The sequence below is a fragment of the Lampetra planeri genome, chromosome 8 (genome assembly GCF_965212315.1).
Source record: "Lampetra planeri chromosome 8, kcLamPlan1.2.h2, whole genome shotgun sequence".
Taxonomy (NCBI): Eukaryota; Metazoa; Chordata; class Hyperoartia; order Petromyzontiformes; family Petromyzontidae; genus Lampetra; species Lampetra planeri.
In genome coordinates, this window is record NC_136114.1 from 4,143,361 (window position 1) to 4,149,824 (window position 6,464).

A 6,464-nucleotide genomic window follows, 5' to 3' on the forward strand; every position below is an offset into this window, starting at 1 on the left:
GTGTTTTCACACTGGATTATACTTAATATGATTATTACAACACAGGTTATACAATGTCAATCCTTAACATTAATATAAAAATTCGTAAGTCGGTCGAACGATTGGGTAGGTGGATGGGAGGGTGCGTGAGCGGGTGTGAAATGTGTGGTCGGGCTGGTGGATGGTTGGGTAGGTGGTCAGGGGCATGTCACTGAGCACTTGGGCAGGTGGGTGGGCAGGCGGTCTGTAATTCAGTGCAGTAATATTAGTAGCGTACATTAAAATAGAGTGTGTGTGGGCGACACGTCCCAGCCCCTAAATGTTGATAACTTGTTTATCTATTAAATAATTGAGATCTCCGATCGCATACAAATGCAGCCTAAAGACACACAAACAGTCGGACAGGCACAAACAGAAAGGCAATCAGACAGTCACAACTATATTTTCCCGACCCCTTGTATACCGAACATCATGGGCGTCCACGGGAATTTAAGTAGGATACTGCAGCTTGAAACCTGTTGTAATATTCATCTACATTCTAATCCAGCGTCATGTCACCTGTAGTTCGAGTCACGTCAACTCCCTTGGTCAACAACAGATGGTCCAATGCTGCATTATGCTCATAGTGATTATTACAACACGGGCTAGACAATAATGACACACCTTAACGTTTGTTGTAAAAAGTTATCAGTCCCGGTTTGATTTCCGCTCACGGCCAACACCGGTGACGGTTATCCGAACCGGTCCCGGCCTCCTCTAGGTTGACTCTGCCTCAAATGAGTACTTGGTGCGGTGTGTAAACATCACCACTGGGGAGACGAAGGCGGTCACCCACCCCCTCGTGTACTGTTCCGGATTCGTGTATTGTATCGTCTAGCTGTCGTGTACAAATCTATTCTGAAAATGTCGTGTCTCTATTTTATCTGATCTCAAAAACATTGCTTAGACGGACGGACGGATAACGCCAATAATGCATCTGTTTAACAAAAAAATACGCTAAAAAAACATTAAACGGGTAATATGGCCAAAATGTTTCCCAGTTTACCAAAAACCTCAGCCTCGGTCTGCCCTTGGGGGTCAGGGCGCCGATTGCATGGGGGGCCTCGGCGGCAGTTGCTGGCAGCTTGTTTCGGGCCACCCCTGAGTATGACAACACCTCTCCACATTTCTTGCCTTCTCCCAATCACCCCTTCGCTTCCTTGACCTCAATAAAAATACGCAGCGAGAGCACCGTGATGAATATAATTCTTATTCCTGACTTTTAATATAAAAATGTACACTTTTTAATCACCAAAAGGTTTTATTTTTTACAACGCATATTTTCAGAAGTACCGAAATAAAACTTGGACTGAAACTGGATCAGTGTCACACAATGCGGTTGTTGGCACGAGTGTGGGGATTTGGGACCGCGTTCCGCCTGTGCTGAGTCACGATGAGCGGATGATGAACAAGGCAGCACTGCTACGAGTTTCAATGGGCATTCAATGTCGCCATGCGTGGGATCGGGGTACCAACCCTCTGCACCTGGATGATAACACCTTGCTGTGTGCTGGGCGACCCAAAGCAAAGGGTTTACTCAGTAATGTACACTAAGACGTGCCTATGCGCTTTGGTGGCCAATGCGCCATCCGTGCACAAAGAAACCTGTAAACTCACAGCCAAGACAATAACCTGGGTATTTACGCACACAAAGCGCAATTTTGAGCGTCGTTCACGAGCCGTCTCCACTTAGCAGAGGCCGATATTGACATCTCAACTCGTTGCGCCGTGCCCGTTTAGCCCCCCTATTCAGCTAAACAGAAGCTAACTTGGGCATGATGTGGATGGGAATGGGTGCTACATGACACAGCCAACACGGTCTCAACTGCTGGGGGAGCTCACTGATGGGACTGTGTCCAGATCTTTCAAGGATCTATGAGCTCATAAAATCCTGCCTGGTTAAAACCAGGATCGGGAGGTGGATACGCCTGCCTGAATTTTTCAAACTGGTGTGGATGTTCCTTTAAAGGGCCTCACGTTTTTCAAGCATAGAGAAGGGAGGGCATAACTGTGGCTGAGCAGACCCGGAGCTTCATGTTTATGCATGTATGTTGAACTTCTTTCGCACCGTACGTAGCCAATATGGATGCAACAGGCTAGGTTGTTTCCACACAGTGTTATGCAGTCGATGAAAATATAATGCTGCTCGACTGATTTGGAGTGAAACCTCTGATGTAAAACCGGAACTGGCCATAGCCACACTGCCTTGATATGGGAACCCCTCTCTCTACAGATGTCCCGTCACTCAATTAGGGGTTGAGAAGGTGGAGTATTTTATGACATAAAATATGCAAGCATGTGCTTTGTCTTATTGAGGCGCATGGTAAGTAAGGCCCCATCTCATATGGGGCATGTTCTAGGTTCAGTAGGACCGTTTCCAACGCCTCAGCAGAAATGATCAGGTGCAAACAAAAAACACAACTGATAATGTGCACTGTCCTTGAAATTGATTGGTCCACACCCGAGACAGCTTTTCTTAGCGCCTCGTCTCACATGGTGTTGGACCAGATGATGCCAAAAGGCGCACAACTCAAAGACAATTCACCATCAGAGTATGAGAGCTCGGGGTAAGCATTTACACCATTGGAACCTCCTTTGCCAGTATCAAAATATGATAAAACATTATTCGAGTTAAATTTGCTTGACAAATTTAACTCGCCATCCAGACTGCCACTCTACGCCCGACCTTATGGAAGAGGTACGTAGATGACACTTTTGTCATCTGGCCACATGGCCGGCCTGCTCTAGACCAATTTCTCGACCACATCAATTCCATACACCCAGCCATCAGATTCACCATGGAAATCGAAAAAGATGGCAAGCTACCCTTTTTGGATGTCCTAATTAAAAGGAGACCTGATGGTTCAATGAGCCACTCTGTCTACAGGAAAGCCACCCATACGGATGCTTACCTAAAACCGGATTCCCACCACCATCCATCCCAGAAGAATTCCCTCATCAAGACTCTATACCATAGAGCCCAATGCATCTCCGACCAGGAACACATTGCCAGTGAACTCAAGCACGTACGCCAAGTTCTTAAGGCTAATGGTTACTCCGACTACACAATCCGCAAAGCCATCACTCCAACCATCAAGAAGGATCCTGTTGAGGAGCCTTTCAAGACCATCACCTTACCCTACATTGCTGGGGTCACAAACACGATCTCCAAAATCCTGATTAAACACAAGATCCAGGTCCGATTCAACACAGTACATAAAATCCGTGATCTGGTCCCGTCTGTAAAAGATGTGGTTCCAGACATACAGTACCCTGGCGTCTACAAACTAAGTTGCCTCTGTGGTAGCAGTTACATTGGAGAAACCAAACGACATGTCTCGGACCACATCCGTGAACATAAAGCAGACTTGAAACACGGTAGGACAAACACCTCAGCCGTGGCAGATCACTGTTACAACTCAGTGGGCTCACATGACATTGACTTCTCCAAGACAGAGGTTCTCTGCAAGCCATCTGGCTATCATGAGAGATTCGTTCATGGGGCGATCCACATATACAAACACAGAGACAATTTCAACTATGGATTCTGGCTTAGCAATCATTGGAAGGACGTAATAAACCATTTCGGATCTTAACTGATTGTGTTCACGTTTACGGTGACTTTCAGACAGCGTTCCACTCACTGGCATTGTATTCTCCGCAGGGAATGGATTCTTTGCTCCGCTGCAAGTTTTTTCCCCCCACGACTCACCCATTGACACGACGGTCAATGGTACAGTGTATAATAACAAATAGTATAACATTTATATGCTTAATACAATGTACAAAGTAATATATAGTATCGTAATTGTATAGTAAACATATAGCAGTGTAATACACATTAGGGTGGGTAGAATAATACATAGTGTTATATTAAAATGTATAAGGTGGTTTATAGCAAGACAGTATATAATTTAATGTTGGGTTTATCTATGGCAGTACGGTGTATGCTCGTGTGATGTAAGAGAATAAAGTTTAGATGGAAGCATATTATATAATTTTTACGACGTAGAATTGTAATGTAATACTTGCTGTTAGTAACTCAGCTTATTGTAGAGTATAGTAAATATACTGATGGTGTTATGCAGTTTATACTTTAGTTTTTTATGTAGTTTATACTTTAGTTTTCTACGTGGTTGTTTAGTAACTGCAGCTACATACTATTAACATTCCTTGCCTTTGTTAATGCTACTCCCTGCACCCTCCCTTGGTGCTGCTGATCCTACATAATGCATGGGCATAATATGATTTTGAAACCCCCCCACCCACCTCCTACGCATTTCCCATGAATATGCTAAATTCCTCTTGATATGCATATTCTTTTGTTAAGGCTCTCTTCTTCTTCCACCTCCAACTCAACTTATATATAAGCTCCTAGCTTGGCAGTGTCTCATTCTTCACCTGAAGACGGCTGCTTGCGTTTATTTTTATTTTATTATGTTTTATTTTTATTATTTTATTACTTCCCTTCTACGTGACTTTACCGAAAGAACCAAGAAGATTATTCGAGTTGTGTATTTTTTTTGCATTCTGATCACAGGTATTGTGGTCAATGCAAACATGACTCCTTGTAAAAAAAAGGTGTCAGTTTTGTTGCCAGATAAAAGGGTAAAAAAACTATTATCATATTTTGCTACTGGCAAAGGAGGTTCCAATGGTGTAAATGCTTATTTTGAGCTCTCATACTCTGATGGTGCATTGTCTTTGAGTTGTGCGCCTTTTGGCATCATCTGGTCCAACGCCATGTGAGACTAGGCTCTAAGAAAAGCTGCCTCGGGTGTGGACAAATACATTTCAAACCACTGTGCATACATTATCAGAGCTGTGTTTTTTGTTTGCATTCCGACCACAAGTATTGTGGTCAATGCAAACATGACTCCTTGTAAAAGAAGGTGTCAGTTTTGTTGCCAGATAAAAGGGTAAAAAAACAATTATCATATTTTGCTACTGGCAAAGGAGGTTCCAATGGTGTAAACACGTCCCTTCGGAGTGGGCAGGTAGGAACTTGGTTGGACAGCGCTTTCGTGCGATCCGTGTCACGCGGCGTAAGCTGCGTGGGGCGGCGCGTCACGTGGTGCTGAGCCCGCCCGAAGTGCTCTATGAAATCAAATCGAGGGCGTGGCTATGCACGACAGACAGACAAATAATCCCTGGTGGGCAGTGTGGAGCTGTTGTTCCCACCTGTAATAAAGCGTTTGTGCAGGACCGCATCGTTCAGAAACCAGATTGGGGCTCCACAAGCATTTCCTCAACGTGCCTGGCAAGGCGATGTTGAATAATTTTTGGGAGGACATTTTCTGGCACGTTGAGAAGGGAGATGTCATGGTAGTTGTTGCTGCAATCAGTGTGGTACCTGTCCTATGGTCCAGACAGTTGTAATTGTGTCATGTAGGGCAGCCGTATCGGGCAGCATGAAAAACACACACACACGGAGACATACACTCAAAGACACAGACACACGAATACACTCACACAAGGAACAGCAGCAGCATCACTACCACGCACGAGTGAGGTGACGTCTACTTGGAGCATGTGGGGGGGCTGCAGAAAGCCAAACTCCCACTATCACTACCCAGACCTTCTGACAACATTTCTATACATAGATGCTACATCTTCTCGGGGGGGGGGGGGGGGGAACAAAATACATTGAGCTACATTGTTGTTTCTACAGTTTATTATGGACAATGAAACATGTGAAGCTTTAGTTTTAAAATAGGTACATTTAGCATTACAGTTGTAGGAAACCAATGTTGGCCTCTATGTCCAGGTCACTTCTTGTATGGATGACTTACCATTTGTAATGTACGTAAACCATGATTAAAACAGCAATGTTCGACATACAAGACGGCAATAGTGGTAAGCAATTGACATTAAATAAAGAATGACGCTGAAGAACATATGATCAAGAAGTGCAATCATTCTCTAAGCATTTGACCAAACACAATGAAAAGCAATAGTTAAACCACTTGACAAGTGCCCATTTACAGATGATTCCATTTATCTGATGGCCTCGGGACCAGGTTGACGTCATGTGCTCTCGAGCAGGATATCCAGCTCTACGTTATGTAATGCCAGGCTTGTCAGCTGCCCTGGTTTTTCCAGGATCATACCCTTTTTCGGGACGGTTTCTTCACCTGAGGACGGCTGCTTGTGTTGTGGCCGAAACGTCGTGAGAATTTTATTGTTTTATTTTTTATTATTTTATTATTTCCCTTCTACGTGACTACCGAAAGATCCAAGAATATGAATCCCTGCAGTTACGAAAGCTTTAAATCGAAATTTAAGTCCAAGTCTTCCTAGGAAATTAAAGTGCCTCAATTTTTATCAGTTGCCTAAGTTGGTACGCTAATCAAGACAATACATTTACGTGTAATTCTCAATTCATATGTTAATGTAAGAACATATTTCTTCTCATGATATGTCCTGGTTTTTTGTAACTCAGAAGT